The sequence below is a fragment of the Siphateles boraxobius genome, unplaced genomic scaffold (genome assembly GCF_051911475.1).
Source record: "Siphateles boraxobius isolate OS27281-9 unplaced genomic scaffold, OSU_SipBor_1 130, whole genome shotgun sequence".
Classification (NCBI taxonomy): Eukaryota; Metazoa; Chordata; class Actinopteri; order Cypriniformes; family Leuciscidae; genus Siphateles; species Siphateles boraxobius.
In genome coordinates this window covers 12,119,284-12,146,797 of record NW_027508734.1, presented here as the reverse complement: position 1 = coordinate 12,146,797, position 27,514 = coordinate 12,119,284, and the positions used below count along the sequence as shown (strand labels likewise).

The window sequence follows — 27,514 nt, the reverse complement described above, 5'->3', positions numbered from 1 at the left end:
CAACCTAGGTTGGGGCGCTCTCTTCGAGGGCAGACCGGTCTTCGACCGAGAGAAATGCCTTCACATAAACTGTCTGGAGATGATAGCTGTGAGAACAAGCTGAAGCACTTTCTCCCGCTCATACGAGACCACCACGTTCTAGTGCGATCGGACAACATGTCTGTGGTGTCATACGTGAACCTTCAGGGCGGTGTCAGATCCAGGAATCTCTGCAGTCTGACGGAACGCCTCCTCATATGGTCCCAGCACCTTCTGCTCTCGCTGAGAGACTGGCATATGCCAGTCCATCTGAATGACGGCCCAGACAAACTGTCCAGGAACAGCGTTCCCCCAGGGGAATGGTCCCCGCACCCCCAAACAGTCCAGTTACTCTAAGACAACGGTCATTGCCCGATGTTCTTTTCAAAGAACGATGATGCGCTGGCCCAAATCTGGCCCAGCCTCCCACTCCATGCTTTTCCCTCTGTTACCACAGGTAATCAAGAGGATCAGGGAAACGCGCCACCCGGTGCTCCTTATAGCCCCGCGATGGTAGAACAAAATCTGGTTCCCGGAGCTGACGCGGCTGTCACACACAGCCCCTTGGCCGATTCCGGTAAGGAGAGATCTCCTCTCTCAAGCCCGCGGCTCAATCTGGCATCCCCATGCTGAGCGCTGGTCTCTGCATGTATGGTTAATCAATGTGTACCTGTTGTCTTGCCAGAAGGAGTGATGAACACGATTACACAATCCAGAGCTCCCTCTATAAGGCGGTTCTACGCGTCTAAATGGTCTGTTCTCCAAATGGTGTGCCGATAGAAATCTTGAACCACGGACATGTGGGGTATTATGGTTGCTTAGTTTCCTTCAAGAGCTGTTGGACAGGGGCAGGTGCCCCTCCACGCTTAAAGTCTATGTGGCGGCAGTTACAGCATTCGCTGAATCAACGCACGGCCAGTCAATAGGAAGGAACAAGCTGGTCATCCGCTTCCTTAGGGGAGCCAGGAGAATGAACACCCCACGACCCCCGTCGGTTCCTATATGGAATCTTTCTTTGGTCCTGGAGGCCCTGAAAGCATACCGCTTCGAACCGCTAGATTCCGTGGACTTAAAGTACCTCTCGCTCAAAACTGTTTTTCTGACAGCTCTGTCATCAGTTAAACGTTTGGTGGATTTACACGCGCTATCCATTAGCGCTGCGTGTCTTGAGTTTGGACCGAATGACTCCAAAGTCATCCTCAAACCAAGACATGGCTATGTCCCTAAGGTGTTGGGCACTCCCTTCAGAGCACAGGTCATTTCTCTATCGGCTCTGCCTGCATCCGATAGTGAGAGCGATGTCAGTCTCCTCTGCCCTGTTAAGGTGCTGAGGGCTTACATTACTTCAGGCGCTCGGAGCAGCTCTTTGTCTCGTTTGGTGGGCGCACCAAAGGTCTCGCCGCCTCGAAACAGAGCATATCCAGATGGATAGTGGACGCTATAGCGAATGTGTCTAAAGGTCTGCAATGCCGTTTGGGCATCAGGGCGCATTCCACCAGAGGTGTTGCCTCGTCATGGGGTTGGTCCAGCGGGATTTCCATTCATGACATTTGTGAGGCGGCGGGCTGGGCCTCCCCGTCCACATTTGTTAGGTTTTATAACCTGGAAGTTCCCGCCTTGCAGGCTAGACTTCTGTCAGTATGAATGGGATGTACGTTCTGCCCAGATTTGATCGTGCGCAGACTACTCTCACGTGACTTAGCTCTCCTGGTTGAGCTGCACTCTATGGGTTGATACCCTTTATATAGACCGGCACCGCCGCTCTGTATTCCCTATGGGTGCTTATGAACATGTGCTGGCCCGCTTTGCTGGTCGCCTGATTCCCACTTATCTATGTTCCCCGGGATTCCCTGGGACTCATGAAGTGGATGATTGGCGCGCAGGGCGTTAACAATGGGTTCCCGTAGCGTAAGCATTACTGTATAAAAGGCTCTCAGGGAAAGAAGACTTCTTTTGTGGGACTTTTATTTTCATGGTTATTTTAGAGTGCGATACCAGTTGCTTCCTGTAGGAGGCATTATTGTTTTGTTTTACTGCCTGCTGCGTCAATATAGATTACGGAGAGAACGGTAGCTCCGCACCTAGAAGTTTCTTCCTGCCTGTTATTCGGATGTTCGTTTGGCATTTGGTGTAAAAAGTATTAGTACATGACCATAAAGTAAGTTTTCTCTGATTTCTCGATGTTTTCACCGTGTTTTAAGTGTATTATTGAACCTTGTGCATTTAAACGTGCATGCCCGGACATTTACCGATTCATGTGCGATCGTTTGACAGGTAAACCAGATGTGTAACGTGCTTTCTGCTAAATATAGTCAAATGTGACAGTTTACGTTGTATATGTCTGTAATATGTTAACTAATTATTCTGCGGAAGGATTATCCAGTATTATTTCCCTTTGATTATGCCAATTTGGGAATCTAGATTACCGGTATTTGTTTAAATGCATCTGGATTCAGTAATAATATATATTAGTGCCCAAGTCATTTGTGTGACCAAATCAATAGTTTATATTGTCTTCCATTGCCCATCCTATCCATATTTTGAGCTTTAACTGTTATTTAGAGGTGATACTGAATGTGTTAGTATTCTGTATAAAGATGGGGCTGATTCATCTGTTAATGTACACCTTTATACTTCTACTAATATAATCTGTCTTTTGTTATTTTAGACTAATATTCAATACACTTTGGAAAGAAGCACCAGTCTCCTCATTCTTTGTGTCCTGACCGACACCCAGGAGTGTATACTGCTAACAAGTAGAACTAGAGCCTAGCAGTGAACTTTCCTCTCCAACAAACTGGTCCTTCGAGCCGGATGCAGTGTTCATTCCTGGTACAATGGAGTCAGATGAGGAGATTGTTCGGGCAACCAGACCAAAACGCCGAACACGTCCACCAGTTCGACTCCAAGACTTCGAAGTGCAGTATGTAGGGGGCAGACCTGTAAGTGAACATGCTATTTCACAACCCTGGGAGGTACCTGCCCACATGACACCTCTCCAGTCATCATGGGATTATCCTGATTACCTCTATGATGATGCTGCTCCTCGCACAGGCCCTCGGTTCAGACCACCAAGCTTCAGTTATGCAGAGCGCAGCGAAAACCTACCTCAGTCATTCACATCAGTCCAGCAGAACCATTACACTGAGCCTGAATACTATAACGAGCTCCAAGCCATTCGCAGAGAAAATGTACAGCTGCTACAATCACATCAAGCCTTTCGTGCTGACCTGATGGAGTTGAAAGAAGTTCGTACTGAGTTCAAAGAGCTGGTCAAAGTTGCCCAAACCCTTAGAGCAGACCTCAGCACCACTAAAAGCCATGATCGTCCTCCAGTGCGACCTGAACCTCAACTGCCATCCAGTCCTTCCTGTCGTGTAGGTCAGACGGAGCTGGCCACATCAGCTGAGAAGGAAGAGTGGCCTGAGCTTCCACCCTGGCCCGAGCCCGGGTCAGAACTGAGCAGAGGTATGGAGGCTTTAAAGTTAACGAAACCTGACAAAGCTACATACCATCCAGAGGTACCAAAGTATTCAACGGCCTCCCAGGCTCACCCTGCATACCGCCATTCTCAGTATTGCTTTCAATATCCAGATGTGCTACCACCGCCTCCAACACCCGAAGACCTCAGAGTGTTATTATCCCCAGCTGCACACACCCTGTATCGGAAACCCTTAAGTGCCCAAATTCCAGTTTCTTCTCCCCTACTTGGGTCCATATCAGCTCAGTCGAGGCATCAAGCACCTGTGGTTAAGGTAGAGTCAAACATGCCACGTTTAACACACCCCTCAGAGTATGTGTATCGAGGGCCTACCCCTACTATCCCCAAGTTTAGCCGGCCAGATCCAAGCGAGTTTGCCAGACTTCGAATAGCTTTGGAGAATCTGCTTCCTCCAGATGGGACTGAACTCTTTAAATGATCCTATGCCGACAGCCTTGGTTAAGGCATGTCTTCCAACTTTGGGTCCAACACTGGTTAACATCATTAACACTTCACTGTCTTCTGGGGTGGTCCCCACCAGCTTTAAAACTGCTGTGGTGATCCCTACACTTAAAAAACCAGGCCTGAACCAAGACGATTTAAACCATTACCGCCCTATCTCAAATCTACCTTTCATCTCTAAGTTATTGGAAAGGGCTGTGGCTTCCCAACTCAACCATCACATGTTACAGCACAACCTCTACGAGCCTTTTCAATCTGGTTTCAGGACACATCATAGCACAGAAACTGCCCTCATCAAAATCACGAATGACCTCCACATGGCAGCTGACTCTGGCCATGTCAGCATTCTAATACTTCTTGACCTCTCTGCAGCCTTCGATACAGTTTCTCATTCCATTCTTCTCACACGTCTCTCTGAACTCATTGGCCTTACTGATACAGTGTATTCCTGGTTTAAATCCTATCTCACCGACAGGCAACAATATGTCACCTTCAAGGGGACTTGCTTTAAATTGGCGCCAGTCCTGCATGGCGTGCCAAAAGGATCTGTACTTGGTCCACTGCTATTTAATATTTACATGTTGCCACTTGGGATGATTGTCCGGAAGCATGGATTACACTTCCACTGCTATGCTGACGACACTCAGCTCTACATCAGTACCAAGCCTTCTACTTCTCTTCCACCAGTGGCACTTATCAACTGCCTGAAGGACATAAAGCACTGGTTGGACAGTAACCTTCTCAAACTGAACAAAGACAAAACAGAACTCATGGTGTTTGCCCCGCTGTCACTTCTTAAAAAAGTTGATGACATCATACTGGATGTGGATGGCTGCTCAATCTCTGCATCTCCTCAAGTACGCAACCTGGGCGTCATCATGGACTCCACTCTCTCCTTCCAACAACACATCAAAAACGTCACTAAAATTGCTTTCTATCATCTCAAGAACATCTCCAGACTCCGACAGTGCCTCTCCAACTCTGTAGCTGAGGCCCTCATCCACTCATTCATCACCTCCAGACTTGACTATTGCAATGGCATCCTGTTCGGTCTACCCAGCAAAGCCACTGACAGACTACAGTATGTGCAGAACTCTGCGGCTAGGATGCTCACACACACAAAACTTGGTCTTCACATTACTCCCATCCTGATGAAGCTTCATTGGCTGCCAGTTAAGTCCCGCATCAAATATAAAATCCTCCTCCTGACGTACAAGTCCCTTCATGGACTTGCACCCCAGTACATTACTGATCTTCTCCATCCCTACACTCAGTCACGGTCCCTGCGTTCCTCTGACAAGGATCTGCTTGCTGTTCCTAAGTCCAGGCTTAAGACATTTGGTGATAGAGCTTTCTGTGTTGGTGCTCCGTCACTTTGGAACAAGCTTCCCCATGAGATCCGCTCTGCCTCCTCACTTTTAACCTTTAAATGCCAGCTCAAAACACACCTTTTCAATGAGGCCTATGGACTCTAGCTCCCCTGGCCTTTGCCCCTATCTTAATTCTACCCTTCCCTTTCTCATGTTGATTGTTAAGCGTCCTTGGGTACTTTGAAAGGCGCTATATAAATTGAAGTTATTATTATTATTATTATTATTATTAAATATCAAATACTTGTGGACCACTTAAAGTTGGATGAAGCTAAGCTGATTGCCGATGCTTTTTTGAACTCGCCAACCGCATTTACTGACACTATGGTGGCCCTCCATGAGAAGTTTGGTCAGCCCCACCAACTAGCTCTGAGGAAAACTGCCAGTGTCCTGGAAGCCCCTGATGTAAAGCGTGGGGATACAGTTGGATTCCATAAGTTTGCTCTTCAGGTACAGTCATTGGTGGGTTTGTTGAAGACTTTAGGACCTGAAGGTGACATTGAGCTGAATTGTGGGTCACATGTCGCACACCTTTTGAGCAGACTTCCTTCTGAACAGCGAGCTGAGTTCCGCCGTCACATGTTTCGGCAACCTGGAGCTGTGCCTACTTTACATAATCTCTCAAACTGGCTCCGTTATGCCATGACTTTGATGTAGAGATTTCCTCCCGAGAAGTTCAGGACCGACAGACTTCTAGACCTGTACAGAGTAAAAGGTCTGTAGCCATTCTTCATGGGGTTGGAGTGGCTCAAAATGTAACTTCCCTGTCCCCTCAGAAGGGTATAACTGCACCGACCAAGTCAGTCGAAGTAAAGCGGTTCTGTCCCTTCTGTGACAGTACCGAGCATTATTTGAGTCAATGCAAACCATTTGTTAAACTTACTACTGACCAGGCCAAAGACTGGATTCGAGGTAATAATCGTTGTTGGCGCTGTGCCAGGACTCATCATGCTGCTCAGTGTGATCTGAAGAAGCCCTGTAACCTGTGTCAAGGCAAACACCTTCGCCCTCTTCACAATGTAAATGTGAGATCCTCCCAAGAGAATACAGTCAGTGCTGAGAAGAGTTGCCTTACCAGTTCCTCTCCCGACAGATTTTACCTGGACAAACCTGTTGTTGGGACCCGTGTCATGCTCAAGGTTGTACCTGTACATATTCATTATGAAGACCGTACTTTAGACACCTTTGCGCTTTTGGATGACGGCTCTGAGAGAACCATTCTGCTCCCAACTGCTGCCAAAGCCCTGGGCATACAGGGTACACCTGAAGATCTCCCATTGCACACCGTGCGTCAAGACATTGAAGTTCTTCATGGGTCATCTATATCATTTCAAGTATCCCCATCCCATAAGCCTCAAACCTGTTACAAGATTGAATATGCTTTCACTGCAGATCGCCTCAATCTGTCACGGCAGTCTTATCCCGTGGAACAACTGCAGAGGAAGTATAAACACTTACGCGGTCTTCCCATCTTGCCGGTGAAAGATGCTCAGCCTCTACTTCTGCTTGGGTCAGATCAGCCACATCTCATTACACCAATTGAGCCTATCAGATTAGGTTCTCCAGGTGGACCTGCTGCTGTCCACACACGCCTGGGATGGACGCTTCAGGGCCCCACATCATTCATGGGGCGGCCTGCCTCCTCCCAACAATGCCTACTGACATCTGTCCTTCCACCACAAGATGAGCTTTTTAAGAATGTCCAAAGACTCTGGCAAATAGAAGCTGTTCCACACAGGGATGAGAAAGTGGTGACTCGATCAAAAAAAGATCAGGAGGCTTTAAAGGTACTTGAAACCAAGACCATCCATACAGAAGTGAATGGAATTCTTCGACTGGGTACGCCATTGCTCCGACAAAAGGATATGCCTCTGTTGCATGCCCCTAAGGAGTCAGTTATGCCAAATCTGCGCAGTATCGAGAAGCGTTTGTTAAAGGATCCAGTGAAAGCAAAGACCTATAGTGCCGAGATGGAGAAGCTCATTCAGACTGGAGCTGTCCAGGAAGTAACTAAGGAGACAGACTCTGATGAATGTTGGTATATACCCCACCACCTTGTCAGTCATAATGGGAAATCCCGTGTTGTTTTCAACTGTTCCCATCAATATCAGGGGCAAAGTCTCAACCAGTATCTGTTGCCTGGCCCTACCCTTGGAGCATCATTGCTTGGTGTACTCATCAGATTTAGGGAGCATCCAGCTGCCGTAAGTGGTGACATCAAGGCAATGTTCCATCAGGTCCGCCTCCTTCCGGAAGATCGCCCCCTACTGCGGTTCCTTTGGCGTGATCTGAAAGTGGATGAGCCTCCTAAAGTCTTTGAATGGCAGGTGTTACCCTTCGGCACTACCTGTAGTCCATGCTGTGCCACTTATGCTCTGCAGCACCATGTGATCGAGCACAGCATTGCAGATGAGTCCATCAGGTTCTCAGTTGAGAAATGTTTTTATGTGGACAACTGCCTTCAGAGTCTATGTACCCCTGAGGCCGCCAGGCACTTGGTCGACAGACTGAGAGAGATGCTTTCCAAAGCTGGATTTGAGATACGGCAATGGGCCAGCAATGTTCCCAGTGTTCTGAGTCACTTACCCCCAGAAGCTCAAGCTGAGAGCTTGGAACTTTGGTTGGCTCAAGACAAGTCTGACATACCAGAGTCAACCTTAGGCCTAAGCTGGAACTGGCAGACTGATACCCTGTCGTACAAGTACCGACCTGTTGTATATGAGACTCCCACCCTCAGGAATATCTACAAGGTCCTAGCCACTCAGTACGACCCTTTGGGACTTCTTTTGCCTTACACCACTCGAGCGAAGATCATTATTAGGCATCTATGGAGTAAACAGCGGGGTTGGGACGACCCGAACCTACCACCTGAGCTCCTGCAGTCATGGCGTGTCTGGGAGAATGAACTTCAGCACCTACCAAACATCACTCTCCCTAGGACTTATGTCCCTCCTGAGGTAAAGGATGGTGTCACGTATGAAGTCCACATATTTTCAGATGCCTCAGAGCAGGCATATGGAGCTGTGGCATACTTGAGGACCACTGACAAGAGAGGCCAAGTGTACCTGTCTTTTGTGGTGGCTCGATCCCGAGTGGCCCCCAAACGTTCTCTTTCAATTCCTCGATTGGAGCTTTGTGGAGCTCTTGTGGCCGCTCAGTTAGCTAGATTGCTCAAGAAGGAACTGACCTTGCAAATAGAGACCACAGTGTTGTGGACGGACTCCTCTACAGTCCTTACCTGGTTGAACTCTGAATCCTGCCACTACAAAGTCTTTGTTGGCAATAGAGTCGCCGAAATCCAAGGGCTAACCGAGGAGTGTTCCTGGCGTTATGTGGATTCAGCCAACAATCCTGCCGACGACCTCACTAGAGGAAAATCTCTGAACGTCCTTACAGAGATAAACAGATGGTCTCAAGGTCCTCCCTTCTTACTTCAGGATGCAGCTACCTGGCCAGTATTGCCTAGCACAGATCTGAAAGATGACCACACAGAGCTACGTAAGTCTGTCTTCTGCGGCGCAACTGCTGTGCCACCCCAACCAATCATCCCGGATGTCTGGAACCACAATACTTGGCAGGAACTCGTGGATGCCACTGCTAAGGAAATTCCGGTAAACCCTACTTCTGAATCCTTTCCCGATGCAGATGATTATCGTCAGGCTGAGATCCTTATTCTCAAGCGAATTCAGCAGGAGTCTTTCCCCAATGATTATCAGCGTTTGGTTACTGGGAAAACAGTGTCCTCAGACAGTCGCCTTCTTACCTTAGCTCCTGAACTGGACAGATTTAATGGGTTAATCCGAGTGGGAGGTCGATTAAGGAGAGCAGAGTCCATTGAAGAATCTACCTTACACCCCATTGTGTTGGACGCTCATCACCCAGTTACCCGGCTACTGATTAAGCATTATGATTGCAAGCTGCATCATCCCGGACCTGAGCGAGTGTTTGCCGAAATCCGGCGTTATTATTGGATCATCCGTGGACGTGAAGCCATTCGTCGGCACCAGCATGGGTGTCTAGACTGTCAGCGTTGGAGGGCAAAACCAACTATTCCGAAAATGGCAGACTTGCCTTCTGCCCGTCTCCGTCTCCACAAACCTGCTTTTTACTCATGTGGAGTAGACTGCTTTGGGCCAATGCTTATTAAGATTGGGAGACGCACAGAGAAACTTTGGGGGATAATCTTCAAGTGTCTAACCACTAGAGCAGTGCACTTGGACCTCCTCAGTACCATGAATGCTGATTCCTTCCTGATGGCCCTTAGGAGGTTTGTTGCACGGCGGGGAACACCTGCGGAACTGTGGTCAGACCAGGGAACAAATTTCAAAGGGGGTGAAAGAGAGCTCAGGGAAGCCTTCGCTGAAATGGCTCCTGAATTACAGAAACAGCTTGCTCGTCAAAGGATCCAATTTCACTTCAACCCTCCAGCAGCCCCACATTTCGGAGGAGTGTGGGAAAGAGAAGTACGATCTGTAAAGTCAGCCCTTTATACGATCGTGGGAGCTCAATCAGTTCCTGAAGAAGTCCTGCGGACAGTCCTTCTAGAGGTGGAAGCTATTCTTAATTCAAAGCCCTTAGGGTACGTGTCCTCTGATGTTGCAGACATGGACCCAGTAACACCCAACGGTTTGCTCATGGGGCGGCCTGATGGTTCCTTGCCCCAGGTAATCTACCCGGCGTCTGAATTGATGAGTCACAGACACTGGAGACATTCACAAGTCCTATCAGACAACTTCTGGTCCAGATTCATCCGAAACTACCTTCCAGGCCTTCAGACTCGGCAAAAGTGGCAGTCCTCTCCCCCAGACTTAACTGAGAAAATGGTTGTCATGGTTGTAGATCCACAGATGCCTAGGGCCCTCTGGCCTGTTGGACATGTCATCAAGACACACCGCAGTCCGGATGGACATGTTAGATCTGCTGATATAGAAATAAAGGGGCAAGTATATACTCGACCAGTAGCACGTCTGGTGATCCTCCCAGCTCTGCCAGATGACGGAAACCGTTCTGGAAACTCGCCTTAAGTTAAGTCGCCTTTTAGTAGGAGCAAAGTTGCCTAGCACCTTTGGGGGCGGCTGTATAAAAGGCTCTCAGGGAAAGAAGACTTCTTTTGTGGGACTTTTATTTTGATGGTTATTTTAGAGTGCGATACCCGTTGCTTCCTGTAGGAGGCATTATTGTTTTGTTTTGCTGCCTGCTGCGTCAATATAGATTACGGAGAGAACGGTAGCTCCGCACCTAGAAGTTTCTTCCTGCCTGTTATTCGGATGTTCGTTTGGCATTTGGTGTAAAAAGTATTAGTACATGACCATAAAGTAAGTTTTCTCTGATTTCTCGATGTTTTCACCGTGTTTTAAGTGTATTATTGAACCTTGTGCATTTAAACGTGCATGCCCGGACATGTACCGATTCATGTGCGATCGTTTGACAGGTAAACCAGATGTGTAACGTGCTTTCTGCTAAATATAGTCAAATGTGACAGTTTACGTTGTATATGTCTGTAATATGTTAACTAATTATTCTGCGGAAGGATTATCCAGTATTATTTCCCTTTGATTATGCCAATTTGGGAATCTAGATTACCGGTATTTGTTTAAATGCATCTGGATTCAGTAATAATATATATTAGTGCCCAAGTCATTTTTGTGACCAAATCAATAGTTTATATTGTCTTCCATTGCCCATCCTATCCATATTTTGAGCTTTAACTGTTATTTAGAGGTGATACTGAATGTGTTAGTATTCTGTATAAAGATGGGGCTGATTCATCTGTTAATGTACACCTTTATACTTCTACTAATATAATCTGTCTTTTGTTATTTTAGACTAATATTCAATACACTTTGGAAAGAAGCACCAGTCTCCTCATTCTTTGTGTCCTGACCGACACCCAGGAGTGTATACTGCTAACAAGTAGAACTAGAGCCTAGCAGTGAACTTTCCTCTCCAACAATTACTATGCAACTTATGCAATACGAGAGAACCTCTCGTAAGAGAACGTACTCGGTTATGTACGTAACCGCAGTTCTCTTTGGAAGAGGGATCTAGTATTGCGTAACCTGACCGTGCTGGCGCGACGAGCGATTTTCGCTTCATTCGATGAAAACCAGAGTAGCAGCCTCTGATTTATATACTGACTTATATACGCTAAAGCCACCCCCCATTCTAGCGGGCTGTGACGCGTAGAGGGCGCGATGTCACGCGCAAGGATCAGTGGTAGGCTGCTGCAGTTGCCGCAGGGCAGCCAATGAGCACGCAAGATAGCCTGCGCTAGATCTGCTAGCTGCTGCACTGCGTTGACAATAAATGGAAAATTAAGGATAATTTTTTGGCTTCATATCTCGAGAAAACTACCCGTAGCGTAAGCAACTTACGCAATACTTGTTTCCTCTTCTAAAGAGAACCGAGGTTACGTATGTAACCGAGTACGTTTCATTATAAATGCCTAAATGTCAGTTTTGATCAATTTAATCTCATTGACCCCAACCTTTGAATGTGGTCTTGGAAGAATATATAAACATACACTGAAATACTTTAAGGCAAGCATGACTGGTTTACATGACCAAAAATATAGTTTCTATATTAAAGAGGACCTATAATGCTTTCTAACAAATTTTCAACTTTCTTAGTGTGTAATGTTGTTTGAGCATGACAAATCTGCAAATTTACAAAGCACAAAAATGAGTTATTCTCTATATCAGTAAACACTGTTTCTGAATTCCCTGAAATGACTAAATTGTAGTTTTGAGTTTTTGTCCGGGAATGTACACGTCACAATATTCCTCATTTGAAAAAATTCATGCCTAAAGCATTTGCAAAATAAAGGGGGCAAGGACTGGTTGAGTTGCATTAGTAATGTGTTGAAACTCGTGGTTATGGTAAGGAATGTGACATTTCCCTAACATAGTCGAAGCAGTTGACCAATCCCAACACAATGGTCCAGCTGACCAATCAGAACACATTGAGCTTTTTGGAAGGAGGGACTTCATAGAGACAGGAACTAAACAGAGCATTACTGACAGGCGCTGCAACAATGAAAATTTGTGAAAAATAAGGTGATTTTGGTGCCATTTCACTTGCATTGCCACTCATAATTCATCTTGTGCCACTGCCAACTGTACTTCAGAATTCCACCTGGTTGAACAAAAGGGTTGTTATATAATTTATTATCATAGACACTGGTACGGTGACCTGTAAAACTCTGTCGCTGTCTCTCTCCCCACTTCGGATGAATCCATTTTTAATTAAGGGTGACAGAATAAAGGTCCTATGATATCGTCTTTCCCTCACTTACTCACACTTTTGCTTTGTTCCTCTGTGCCTCAAACAGCAGTATGAAAGTTTGCAGTCGAGAGTAGCGATGGTTGTTTTATTAAACTGCTGCTACGCTGACAGGGGGTATCAAGCCTCCTTCAGTATTATCTCGCTTGACCATCTTATGTATTCTGAAGCTGCGAGACATTGATTCTACAGTGCGCTTAGATCATTAGCTATCTCCCAGTATGAAGGAGACTCATCTCCCAGGGGGAACCTACTGGGAAAAAAGACTGTTTGATGAAGTTCCTGGTAGAGAACTTCATAATGGCATCTGTAATCCCTCAAAAGTTGTCTGACTCATGAGGATTTTTGATTCTTTAGACTAGAGCAACACCTCCCTCCAACCCAATCCAAGCTTTTGATGTAATACAAGGCAAAGTCAAAGCACTACTCTAACTGATGTTTGATGAAAGTGGGTTTTGCTTCAATTAAATGAAGTTTTTTTCAGAGAGCACATCTTGCCTAAAATAGGCATCTGTATCGCACACTCTAAGTTTATTTGGCACCTGTGAAAAAGAGAGCAAAAAAAACCCTGATCATAGTTCCTAGGGCAAACAAAAGCTCACCTCAATCAAAACAACACATTTTGTGCACGTTGATTGCTTCAACACCTCACCGTCCACAATGATCTTGAAATAATCTAACTGTGGAGAACAACAAAGACAATTTGATTCCCATTAGCAAATTGCATATTTACCTTGGGTCCCACATGACACTTTCCATAAATAGGGTGCAAAATTGGGCTTCTTTTTCAAATAACGATGAAAGGAGGTGATAAGCCTTTAGAACGTTTAGTTTGTCCGTGTTCTGTTTCTTTTATCTTTTCACATTACATATATGGATGATAATTTTTATTGCAGTAACCTTGGTGACAGACTTGAATGGTTAAGCTGCCATGCTATAGAAAGGGTCCTATTGAACTCACTTTTTGAGGATCACATATTTATGGAATAAATTTTGTAATGGGGAATTCGTTTCAATAGGTTTCATGCCAAAAAAAGGCCTAAGTTTAAGATTTATGACTGGAATTGCTTATAAAATTTGCATTACACACTTTTAACATAAACAAACCAATAAACTGATATTTGTCATTGCATAAATGAAACGGGTACAGTAAGAACAGAAGATTTCTGCACAAAAAATCATGGCAGCATAGTTTATTATTAACTGTTTGCAATATTATTTTATTTTATTTTATTTAAATATCATTTTATTCATTAAATTACATATTTAAAGCTGGATTCCGTAACTTTTTTTTGTTAAAATTATCCAAAATAAATTTTTGAGCAAGTACATAACCAGCCAGTGTTCAAAACTATCTGCTTGACTTGACAGTTCGATTCAAAACGGTATGCTTGTAATAATGTTTTTAATTCCAGGGGTACTGGTGGATTTCCGAGCATGTCTTTGCGTCATTTCGTCACAGTAGCCTACACATAAAGAAGATGTCTACAATAGGCTAGTAGTATATGTTGTGTGTGAGGATGTTGGAGGTGGAGATTTATAGCCTTTTCTCACAGCACTTGATATAATTAAACATCAATTTGATGGCGGATCCAGAAAGGTTCAAAGGACAATCACCAGTGACAACTGGACATTCATCCGTTGTAAAATGCAAAAGACTTCGTTCGAACTTCGGAGTGGCTACAGAAAAAAAGAGACTGCAACCGGGCCCATGCGAAAACAAGGATCATATCGGAAGGACATTATAGTCACGCAATGACGATGTTGTTAAAGGGCCACTCCACCCATTTGCATTAAGAGGTCCATTGTTAGACAACCAGTCATACTATTGAATGGTCGTGCAACATTCTTTCATTTTCCCCTGAGACGAGAGAAATCTACTATTTACCTTTTTCACTTCCTCCTACAATGACGCAAAAATCGTCATTTGACGTCATTGTAGGAGGAAGTGTAAAAAGGGGGGATTTCTGTATAGACTACAAGCACAAATTCCCACCCTTTCAAACCCGCCCATAGGGGGTTGTGCCTAATGCGCTAACAGAGCTATCACAGATCAGTGGGTGGGACTTCACTTGCAGATACTGAAAGCAATATCAGCCATCTTGTTTATAAGCTAAGCTAACAAGCGCTGTGGATATAGGAAGTTACGACAATGACGGAAGAAACTAAACATGATATGGAATAGAGGATTTTGAAATTCTGCTGCTCGAATCCCCTGTTCGTGGCTATCTTTACGAGCCGCAATATAGTGAAGAGCAGCTGAGGCTGATGGAGGATCAGGAGGCGGCTGCCTGTCGCGGACGAGGAGCCCGGACTGGGTCGAGCTGAGGCGGGCTGCTGGTGCGTGTGCTCTCGCTGTGCGCTACGGACACAGATAGAGTCCGTCTGCTGCAGAGAATTTCAACGATCGCAATTTCTCCTGGACGAAATCTCTGAATCAGACGACCACACGGACGTTTGTGTTGTGATGTGAACCATCCTAGTTTCGCCTGACTGAACATCCAGGTATCATGCAATAATTCACCATATAGAAAGAAATACAAACGAGTAATTCACTAATGAGTTTGCCAATGTAACGGGGTTCGTTGTTGTGGGAAGAAGGAGGCTGGAACCGGCGAACATTTGAACGTTTTAATAGTAAAATAAACAAATACAAAACAAAAGTATAAGCCAGCTGAGCTGGCCACACACAACAGAAACAAAACATAAAATCAGGCCTGTTCCTTTTGTGCTTCCGCTCCTCCGTGAGAGATATGAGACCGCTGCACAGGTGTCATTCATTATCACTCGCGTCGTCCTCTCACGTCCCTCGCCCTCGTCCTGCTCGCCACAGCCAACTAACTAGACATTTTTTGTGAAATGAATTTCAAACTCATTTGGCAGCTAGCCTTCTTGTAGACGGAAGAGTGATTTCTCTGATGTTTGCGCTGTTCTGGATTAGTGGGAGTGGCTTGCGGAGCTGTGGCTTGCGGAGCTGCATTGTGGGAGTTGTTGTCTTACATACAAATGCGCCCCAAAGTTATTTTCTGTCTTTTCTCGGTCAAGAGGGCACCAAATTCAAAATTTCTTTTACATTTCGACTACATATATAACCCACTTTCAATAAAGATTAATGTTGAAATGGGTGGAGTAACCCTTTAATATTAACAATTTGAGAACAAAGTATAATTTGCATGGTTTGACGTGATATGATAAGCGATCGTTAGATTTAATCAGTGCGATTTACTGCAATGCTTTTTTCCCCTGGTCAACAACAACAGACAACAGCAAACAACAGACCAAAAGTGTATGTTACTTCCCAGGTAGAAGGTGACGTTCCCGCGACCATGGGTAACGTTTCCTAAAAGTTCTCTCAAGGTGACGAACATTCCGAAACTTTACAGAACATTAGGGACGATCCTGAAACGTCCTCTTTTGGTAATGAAAGTGCTGCAGTTCAACGTTCCTTAAATGACTTTAGGGGGACGTTCCGTAATGGTAATCTTATGGTCACATAACAACGTTACAAAGAGGACGTAATCAAAACGTTCTCATATGGGTCTAAGTTGGTCCTATTTTAACGTTCCTCATAGGACTTTAGGGGGACGTTCCGTAATGGTAATCTTATGGTCACATAACAACGTTACAAAGAGGACGTAATCAAAATGTCTCATATGGGTCTAAGTTGGTCATATTATAACGTTCCTTATAAGACTTTAGGGGGACGTTCCGTAATGGTAATCTTATGGTCACATAACAACGTTACAAAGAGGACGTAATCAAAACGTTCTCATATGGGTCTAAGTTGGTCCTATTTTAACGTTCCTCATAGGACTTTAGGGGGACGTTCCGTAATGGTAATCTTATGGTCACATAACAACGTTACAAAGAGGACGTAATCAAAATGTCTCATATGGGTCTAAGTTGGTCATATTATAACGTTCCTTATAAGACTTTAGGGGGACGCTCCGTAATGGTAATCTTATGGTCACATAACAACGTTACAAAGAGGACGTAATCAAAACGTTCTCATATGGGTCTAAGTTGGTCATATTATAACGTTCCTTAAATTACTTTAGGGATACGTTCCGTAATGGTAATCTTATGGTCACATAACAGCGTTACAAAGAGGACGTAATCAAAACGTTCTCATATGGGTCTAAGTTGGTCCTATTTTAACGTTCCTTAAATTACTTTAGGGATACGTTCCGTAATGGTAATCTTATGGTCACATAACAACGTTACAAAGAGGACGTAATCAAAACGTTCTCATATGGGTCTAAGTTGGTCATATTATAACGTTCCTTATAAGACTTTAGGGGGACGTTCCGTAATGGTAATCTTATGGTCACATAACAACGTTACAAAGAGGACGTAATCAAAACGTTCTCATATGGGTCTAAGTTGGTCATATTATAACGTTCCTTATAAGACTTTAGGGGGACGTTCCGGAATGGTAATCTTATGGTCACATAACAACGTTACAAAGAGGACGTAATCAAAACGTTCTCATATGGGTCTAAGTTGGTCCTATTTTAACGTTCCTTAAATTACTTTAGGGATACGTTCCGTAATGGTAATCTTATGGTCACATAACAACGTTACAAAGAGGACGTAATCAAAACGTTCTCATATGGGTCTAAGTTGGTCATATTATAACGTTCCTTATAAGACTTTAGGGGGACGTTCCGTAATGGTAATCTTATGGTCACATAACAACGTTACAAAGAGGACGTAATCAAAACGTTCTCATATGGGTCTAAGTTGGTCATATTATAACGTTCCTTATAAGACTTTAGGGATACGTTCCGTAATGGTAATCTTATGGTCACATAACAACGTTACAAAGAGGACGTAATCAAAACGTTCTCATATGGGTCTAAGTTGGTCATATTATAACGTTCCTTAAATTACTTTAGGGATACGTTCCGTAATGGTAATCTTAAGGTCACATAACAATGTTACAAAGAGGACGTAATCAAAACGTTCTACATAGTTTATTGTTCACAAAACATAAGAATATTATGAACCATGAATTAAATATTAAAAAATAAATATAACTTGCATTTAAAGAAACAATCGCAATCTCTGAAATGAAATGAGATATAAACATGTTTTAAACAACAAACAACATCACACAAAATTTACATCAATAGGTATGAAAATGTGTATGGTGAACATGACACTGTGAAAATGTGTACGGTGAACATGAAACCGTGAACAACCTCACCAACGTCTTCACTTCACCATCAGCTGCAAATCAAAAACAAAGGCAAGGCAAGGCAGGTTTATTTATATAGCACATTTCATACACAATGGTAATTCAAAGTGCTTTACATAGAAGAAATTAAAATAATCAAAAGAAATCAGAATAATTAAAACAGTTTAGAATAAAAGATAAAATACAGAAATAATCAAAAGAAATCAGAATAATTAAAAACATAAAATAAAATACAGTACAAAAGTGGGATGAACAGTGGTACAGTGCTCATTCAGTAAATGCACAGCTAAACAGATGTGTTTTGAGTCTGGATTTGAATGTGACAACTGTAGGAGCACATCTGATCTCTTCTGGAAGCTGGTTCCAGCTGCGGCTGGCATAGTAGCTAAAAGCAGACTCACCTTGCTTAGAGTGAACCCTTGGTATTTCTAGCTGATGTGATCCTAATGATCTGAGTGATCTGTTGGGTTTATATTCACTGAGCACATCTGCAATGTATTGAGGTCCTAGGCCATTGAATGATTTATATACCAGTAATAATACTTTAAAATCAATCCTAAATGTAACTGGGAGCCAGTGTAAAGACCTGAGGACTGGTGTGATGTGTTCATATTTTCTGTTTCTGCTCAGAATCCTAGCAGCAGCGTTCTGTATGAGCTGCAACCGTCTTATGGTCTTTTTGGGAAGGCCAGTGAGGAGTCCATTACAATAATCCACCCTCCTGGTGATGAAAGCATGCACAAGTTTCTTGAAAAAAAAAAAAGACATGAGTCAGATGAGATGCAGGTGTGTGTGTGTAATCAGCGCAGTGCAGGTGTATGGTGTGAAGTGTAATCAGTCCAGGGAGGTGCATGAAGGGAAATGTAGTCCGTGATCACCGAGGGATTGCGTGGCTAAACGTGACAAAAGTCACCTGCAAGCCTTAAGATGTGAATTTATTACTAAAATTAATTTGCCCTGCAATAATTCAATTGCACATTACTGCATAAGTGACGCACAGTGAAGATAATAAACTAGGGTATTACTTTGACAAACTGATTGCACAAATCTGTTCTATGAGAAGCAATCATCACATACAGTACAAAGAAAAAACGTTTGTTTGTGTTTTTTTGGGGTGGGGGGGATGCAATAATAAATTGCTGTGTGTGCAATAATGAAGTTTTGCTGATGCCTTGTATACTGATGTTATGAAATTCACTGCACAAATACTTTTTACACTCATCTAGTAATTATACTTTCCAAGTTCCAATAAAACGTCATAAATGACACGAGAAAAAATTATTTTGCATGAGGTACATTGAATCATTGAAAATTAAAACAAAACTGACACGATTGCTTACCATTTTAAATGCCTGTGTGGAGCAATTTTTAGGACCATTGAAATGAGGTCTTCAATCTCACTGGCCTTTAGAGACTTGCACAACTTCTGCACTGCATTGCCCCTATATGTAGGAATATTATGTAAACATCGTAGCTATTTGAAAATTATATTATTTCACAATATTATTGTTTTAAATGCTGTCTTGGTGAACATAAGAAACTTCTTTCAAAACATTCAAATTTGTACCAAGACAATTAGTGTAGTAGAGATCAAAATTAGAGAATGATTAAGAAACACTTGATTATTTTCAGAAATATTGTTAATCTTCATTGCTTTAGATTTTGAGGGATATTCGGTACTTCAACAAAGGTACTTCTATTAAGGTACTTCAACAAAAACCTTTATTTTGTGGAAAACACAGCGATCAAAATTAGAGAACAATAACCCTTGCAGCACGAGATGCTTGCAGGGAAGGAACCACATGTAGCAGAAGGAGGTTCTGATAAACATTTGCATTAGTGATGCCCCGATTGATCGGCCGCCGATCATGATCGGTCGATATTGGCTAAAAATAGCTTGATCGGCGAACCCCAAAAGCGCTGATCAAAAAAGCCGATCACGTGACGTAAATTACTCGCGTGACTTTTTTCCACCTGCATGCGCGGCACAGGGGCACACAGCAGCAGAGCGGAGCTTGCCAGTGGCAACATGAGTTCTCCTTCTCCCGTCTGGGATCAGAGGTCCTGGGTTCTAATCCACACTCGTATAGGTTTTTTTTCCCTCATCAAAACCGATTATGTTTATGAGTTGTTGTATATCAGACAGGGACACGTTTGTGTATAGTTTGTTTTGTAATTTCACCGGAACGAATAGAGAGTCTCCACAATGGATTGAAGGGCGCGTCCGAGTGAAGACTGCGCGAGCCACAAGAGAACACAGTATCCACGCGGCGTCGAGCACTTTAATCACTTGATAAAAAAAAAACACATTTCAGCGCTAGATCGCCTCTTATTTAACAAATGAACAAAATGAATGCCTCTGCTAGTTAACTGGAGATGTTTTATTTATTTGTATTGGTACATTCGTGCCGCGAGATATTTCCTCAACTACATCAGACTTTCATAAATGATAACAGAAAAAAACTTGCCATAGTTTTGTCCTTTTGTGGCAGTAGTCAGTTTTGCTGTCAAAAACAAGTTTTTGCTGCCAATTATTAAATGTAGTCAGTGTATTAAGAGGCTACAATTTCCAAGTATGCCTAAGTGTAACTTGATCCCATCCCATGATCTAATGTGTATTGGTCTGCCTGACCCCTCTTTGTTTGGAATAATTTTATGTTACTCTGCCTTATTTGGGAAAGATGGCCTACAGTAGCCTTAAGTTATCTCATTTTCTAAATACAATTAAATAAACACTTGGTGGTTCTTTAAGATCTTGACTGTAGCCTATTTCTACTGTTTCATTGTTAGTTTCATTTCTACAAATGGTTCAAACTCTGCTAGATTACAGATAAAAGAATCCCATTCCCCTGCCATTCTGTGATCGGCAATCAGCAGATCATGATTTTGGTGATCGGTAATCGGCCCCAAAAATGCTGATCGGAGCATCTCTAATTTGCATTCACCATGCCATGTAGACTAACCTTTGTGGAGGAGCATGTCATGTGGACAGTCTAGTTGGGCCTATTATACAGCTACATGGCATGGTGAATGCAAATGTTTATCAGAACCTCCTTCTGCTACATGTGGTTCCTTCCCTGCAAGCATCTCCCAATCAGCCCGCTATTTTCATGCAAGACAATGCCCCGTCACACTGCAAAATGGGTAAAGAAGTTCCTTGAAGCTCAGAAAATTGAAATAATGAAATGGCCAGCCCAGAGTCCTGATCTAAACCTGATTGAAAATCATTGGAAAATCCTTGGCGACAAAGTTATGGCTAAGAAACCCACTACAGTTAGCGAACTGTGGAAGAGACTGGAAGAAGAGTGGACCAAGATCACAGCAGAGCAGTGTGAGAATCTAGTGATGTCCTGTAGTGTGGCCGCAGATGTGCTCAGGTCATTCAAAGCAAGGGCCTCTACACTTCCTACTAAATTTTGACTGCTGGAAGCCTAAAATTTTTGTTGTAATGCTGGCTTTTGTGGTGCAATGGTTATTGTTCTCTAATTTTGATCGCTGTGTTTTCCACAAAATAAAGGTTTTTGTTGAAGTACCTTTGTTATTTTGTAAAAAATGCTAGTAGAACAATGGTATACCCACAGCGAATATCCCTCAATTTCAAGCAATGAAGATTAACAATATTTCTGAAAATAATCAAGTGTTTCTTAATTGTTCTCTAATTTTGATCTCTACAGTTACCAGGCGATGTCCTTGACACCAGCGGGGACGTTCTCAGAATGTTCTCGGAACATTGGATTTCTGAATTAAATATTGTCCTCTAAACGTTCCCAGAATGTTCCCTGAGGGTCCTCCAAATAACGTCCCCAAACCCTTTAAAGAACTCCACATCGTGTCTGTCTGGGAACGTTGTAGGAACGTTACCAGGCGACATCCTTGACACCAGCGGGGACGTTCTCAGAATGTTCTGGGAACATTGGATTTCTGAATTAAATATTGTCCTCTAAATGTTCCCAGAACATCCTGAATGTTCCCTGAAGGTCCTCCAAATAACGTTTTCAAACCCTTTAAAGAACTCCACATCGTGTCTGTCTGGGAACGTTGTGGGAACGTTACCAAGCGACGTTCCTGACACCAGCGGGACGTTCTCAGAATGTTTTGGAAACATTGGATTTCTGAATTTAATATTGTCCTCTAAACGTTCCCAGAACATCCTGAATGTTCCCTGAAGGTCCTCCAAATAACGTCCCCAAACCCTTTAAAGAACTCCACATCGTGTCTGTCTGGGAACGTTGTGGGAACGTTACCAGGCAACGTCCTTGACACCAGCGGGGACGTTCTCAGAACGTTCTGGGAATGTAAAATGTCTAGCTGGCTTACTTGTTCAGATGACATTTTCTGGTGAAAATTCTTATGTTAGTCATACTTCCAAAAAGTAGAATCTGTGATTCCGAATGACAATATCCACACCGGCGCAATGATTGACAGCCGCAAATTCTCCTCTAAACATTGGATTCATCCGCACTGTGCCGTGCCGAAGCACAACCCACGTAAAGTTGATAATTCCGCGAATAACTGCAATTGCAGATTTTGAACAGAGGAAAGAGGAAAAACTATGGACTGCAGCTTTAAATAAATCATATTTTAAATGTGTGTGCATAAATCTGTTCATTTTGAAAGTATTACATTTATTCAGTTAATTATATTATGATTATAAACATTGTTTACCACCCATTATTCAGTTATATTCAGTTAAATTGGACTTATTTATGATACATATATAAACCTGGTATTGTGTATTTAAACCAAATTTAATTTATTAGTACTATTACAGAAATTCTACCTGTTTCTTTTATAAATAACGGACAAATATGCATTGCATTAAGTTTATTAGTTTGTTTATATTAAAACGGTATAATCCGAATGGACAGAAAATGTTGTTGCAATTCAAACAAACAAACAAACAAACAAACAAACAAACAAACAAACAAACAAACAAACAAACAAACTGTAACGGTTATCAGCTGGAGTGCCCTTGAGAGCCAGCTGAGGGTACTCAACATCATTGTTCACACACAACTACATTTCCCATAAGTCACTGCCTGGACTCATCATCTCTGATTATCACATTCACCTGTGTCTCATTATATTGTTTAGTTCACCCCATATAAGCCTGGTTCACCTCATCATTCCCTGCGAAGTCTTGTACGTTATTCTACTAAATTTCTGAGCGTTTCCTTTGTTTTCTTTGTTCCTGGTTCTTGATCTCTGCCGGTGTCCTGGTTTTCCCATTCCTGCCTCACCCTCTGGATTTGTCTGTTTTTTTGGATTGCCTGCCTGTGTATGACCTTTGCCTTGATTCTGATTACGATTTGGATTAACTTTAATAAACTGCATTTGGATCCTCAAACTTTTTGTCTCTGAGCAGTTCATAACAGAAGACTTCCCCGCGGTCCCGTCCAGCACAGAGCCCTCGCCGCTGGTGCCGTCCAGCACAGAGCCCTCGCCGCTGGTGCCGCCCAGCACAGAGCCCTCGCCGCTGGTGCCGTCCAGCACAGAGCCCTCGCCGCTGGTGCCGTCCAGCACAGAGCCCTCGCCGCTGGTGCCGTCCAGCACAGAGCCCTCGCCGCTGGTGCCGTCCAGCACAGAGCCCTCGCCGCTGGTGCCGTCCAGCACAGAGCCCTCGCCGCTGGTGCCGTCCAGCACAGAGCCCTCGCCGCTGGTGCCGTCCAGCCCAGAGCACTCGCCGCTGGTTCCTTCCAGCCCAGAAACTGTTCTAGTCACGTCTGCCGATCCAGAGACTGTCTAAGTCACGTCTGCCGATCCAGAGACTGTTCAAGTCGCGTCTGCCGACCCAGAGACTGTTCAAGTCACCCCTGAACCTGAGCGCTCAGCAGAGCCAGTATCTGTTCCTTAGCCGGTATCTGCTCCTGAACCAATGTTTGTTTCTGTGTTTGTGTCTGTCCTTGTGGCTGTTACTGTTCTGGTGTCTGTTCCTGAGCCGGTGTCTGTTCCTGAGCCGGTGTCTGTTCCTGAGCCGGTGTCTGTTCCTGAGTCGGGTTCTGTTCCTGTGCCGTGGCCGCCCGAGGGGACGTCTCCGCCCTGGTCGTCACCGCCATGGCCGCCCGAGGGGTCTTCTCCGCCGTGGCCGCCCGAGGGGTCTTCAACGCCCTGGCCGCCCGAGGGGTCTTCCCCGCCCTGGCCGCCCGAGGGGTCTTCACCGCCCCTGGCCGCCTGAAGGGTCTTCACCGCCCTGGCCACCCGAAGGGTCTTCACCGCCCTGGCCGCCCGAGGGGTCTTCACCGCCCTGGCCGCCCGAGGGGTCTTCACCGCCCTGGCCGCCCGAGGGGTCTTCACCGCCCTGGCCGCCCGAGGGGTCTTCACCGCCCTGGCCGCCCGAGGGGTCTTCACCGCCCTGGCCGCCCGAGGGGTCTTCACCGCCCTGGCCGCCCGAGGGGTCTTCACCGCCCTGGCCGCCCGAGGGGTCTTCACCGCCCTGGCAGCCCGAGGGGTCTTCACCGCCCTGGCCGCCCGAGGGGTCTTCACCGCCCTGGCCGCCCGAGGGGTCTTCACCGCCCTGGCCGCCGAGGGGTCTTCACCGCCCTGGCCGCCGAGGGGTCTTCACCGCCCTGGCCGCCGAGGGGTCTTCACCGCCCTGGCCGCCGAGGGGTCTTCACCGCCCTGGCCGCCGAGGGGTCTTCACCGCCCTGGCCGCCGAGGGGTCTTCACCGCCCTGGCCGCCGAGGGGTCTTCACCGCCCTGGCCGCCGAGGGGTCTTCACCGCCCTGGCCGCCGAGGGGTCTTCACCGCCCTGGCCGCCGAGGGGTCTTCACCGCCCTGGCCGCCGAGGGGTCTTCACCGCCCTGGCCGCCGAGGGGTCTTCACCGCCCTGGCCGCCGAGGGGTCTTCACCGCCCTGGCCACCCGAGGGGTCTTCACCGCCCTGGCCGCCCGATGGGTCGTCTGCTTCGCGCTGGCCTCCCGATGGGTCGTCTGCTTCGCGCTGGCCTCCCGATGGGTCGTCTGCTTCGCGCTGGCCTCCCGATGGGTCGTCTGCTTCGCCCTGGCCTCCCGATGGGTCGTCTGCTTCGCCCTGGCCTCCCGATGGGTCGTCTGCTTCGCCCTGGCCTCCCGATGGGTCGTCTGCTTCGCCCTGGCCGCCCGATGGGTTGTCGCTTTGCCCCGGCCGCCCGATGGGTCGTCTTCACCGCCCTGGCCGCCCGCTGGGTCGTCTGCTTCGCCCTGGCCGCCCGCTGGATCGTCTGCTTCGCCCTGGCCGCCCGATGGGTCGTCTGCTTCGCCCTGGCCGCCCGATGGGTCGTCTGCTTCGCCCTGGCCGCCCGATGGGTCGTCTGCTTCGCCCTGGCCGCCCGATGGGTCGTCTGCTTCGCCCTGGCCGCCCGATGGGTCGTCTGCTTCGCCCTGGCCGCCCGATGGGTCGTCTGCTTCGCCCTGGCCGCCCGATGGGTCGTCTGCTTCGCCCTGGCCGCCCGATGGGTCGTCTGCTTCGCCCTGGCCGCCCGATGGGTCGTCTGCTTCGCCCTGGCCGCCCGATGGGTCGTCTGCTTCGCCCTGGCCGCCCGATGGGTCGTCTGCTTCGCCCTGGCCGCCCGATGGGTCGTCGCTTCGCCCTGGCTGCCTGCACATCCTGCTTCACCCTGGCCTTCCGTCCTGCCGCAGTCTCCAGGTCCTCTTCCGCTCCACGGGCCTGGCCAAAGGCCAAAGTCTTGTACGTTATTCTACTGCATTTCTGAGTGTTTCCTTTGTTTTCTTTGTTCCTGGTTCTTGATCTCTGCCCGTGTCCTAGTTTTCCCATTCCTGCCTCACCCTCTGGATTTGTCTGTTTGTTTGGATTGCCTGCCTGTGTATGACCTTTGCCTTGATTCTGATTACGATTTGGATTAACTTTAATAAACTGCAAACTGGATCCTCAAACTTTTTGTCTCTGAGCAGTTCATAACACAAACAAACAAATAAATTTAGGCTTATTTTGAGTATATGTACTTTAGTTTAATTAAATTAAGTAAAATGATATATACAGTATATATATATATCGATCTGTATCCTATTATTTGTGTAACATGCTACATATATAGGCTAGGCTATAAACAATATTTGCAACGCGTAGACTGCTTGTTGAATCAGCATTCAAATTACAGTTCAACCAACATAAGATCAATAAATGTCTCAATTATTAAAAGGGTAAGTCTTTGTGGTTTAATTCATTGTCATTTTCCAAATCCATTATGATAAAGGAACAAATTGCTGCCTTTTTACCTGAAGCTTAAAATCTTGAGCTAATACAGATGGAGATGGTCCAAAAGATTGATTAGATAAACTCTCGGTCAAGACAGGATAGCAGTTTATAATGACAGACAGTCCTCAAACAGGTGATTAGGAGGATAATGTCTAAGCCGTAAGACTGCCACATTAAATGGAGAGGCAATAATATATGGCAACATTTATGTTCAGAGAAGGACAAAGGCTGTATGTTTCTTGACAGGTAAATGGAAACTAAAAGGCAGGCAGGAGAAATATTTTTCTTTGAAGATGCTAAAAGCAATTAACATTCAGTTTTGAAAAAGATTTTAAAGCTTTGAGAATGTTGTTCTTGAATCTTTTGAATGTGCTTTGAAATACTTGAATAAGTTTCATTCAATGCACTGCAAGTATATGCATACACACACACACACACACACACACACACACACACACACACACACACACACACACACACACACACACACACACACACACACACACACACACACACACACACACACACACACACACACACACACACACACACACACACACACACAGAGAGAGAGAGAGAGAGATAGTGTGCAAAGTCAAATTTTTAATAGAAAGTTGATTAAATGTAATAATCATATACTGCACAGCGTAACACAACATTCAGTTCTGATTTTGCTGTAGCATCTGGTTCATGAGCATCACTGAAATTTTTACACAAATGAAGGCACACTGTTGGGGATGTTGTCATGAAACAACTTCAAACTGTTATTAAATATCAAATATTGAACTGAATTCTTGGCTGAACTTCTATGTTCAGCTCTATGGTTTATTAAATAAGCAAAGTACTTAAATAATTTAAAGACAGTTAAATGTAGGCTATTATTGGCTACATAACACCTTGAGCCATTGTGGCTGATTGATTGGTTTGAGATGTTGATTGGTTGATTGATTGGTTGATTGGTTGATTGGTTGGTTGATTGGTTGATTGATCAAAGTACAGTTTAAATGTTGCTCATATTGGAGAGACACACTGATCTAAATTTCTACACTGAAATATATATATAGCGCATACATAAAACATCCTCCTCTGTCTGGTTTATTATTACATTACACATTTCATGATGTTCTTTATTTTAATATTACAACGTTCCTTTTTTGCACCACATCTTGTCACTTTCTACTGTCACTATTCAGTGCAAGTGTCAAATTAATGTACAATCGATATGAACAATTATTATATTTGCTTGCATTTTTCTGTATGCTTTATATAGTGCAGCTTATTGGTATTATTATGATCCCTACTGAAGACAAATCAAGCAGGCAGTAATGGCCTCTGACAGATCTGAATTGAAACTATTCAATGTTCACACTGAAAACAGTTAATCAGTGGTGTGATCTTTAAATAATTAGTCTGTATGCACAAATCACTCAAGTATATAAAAATACATAAAGACAAATGATGTTGTGGTGTTTTGTCAAAACCTGAATGTAGGTAAACTTGACAAGCAAC

At 44.9% G+C, this 27,514-nt stretch overlaps 1 long non-coding RNA gene across 2 annotated transcripts; it reads right to left on the bottom strand.

Annotated features, from left to right (window-relative positions):
• Positions 1-17,577: 17,577 nt before the first annotated feature.
• On the bottom strand, positions 17,578-19,260 carry LOC143736576 (uncharacterized). 2 transcript variants are annotated; one of them, XR_013203491.1, is made up of 2 exons: positions 19,153-19,260; positions 17,578-17,844 (listed from the first exon to the last, which is right to left on the bottom strand). It is a non-coding gene; the product is annotated as an uncharacterized LOC143736576 (long non-coding RNA). The 2 variants fall into 2 exon arrangements; XR_013203490.1 differs by lacking the exon at positions 17,578-17,844 and adding an exon at positions 17,964-18,559.
• Between the last annotated feature and the right edge of the window lie 8,254 nt (positions 19,261-27,514).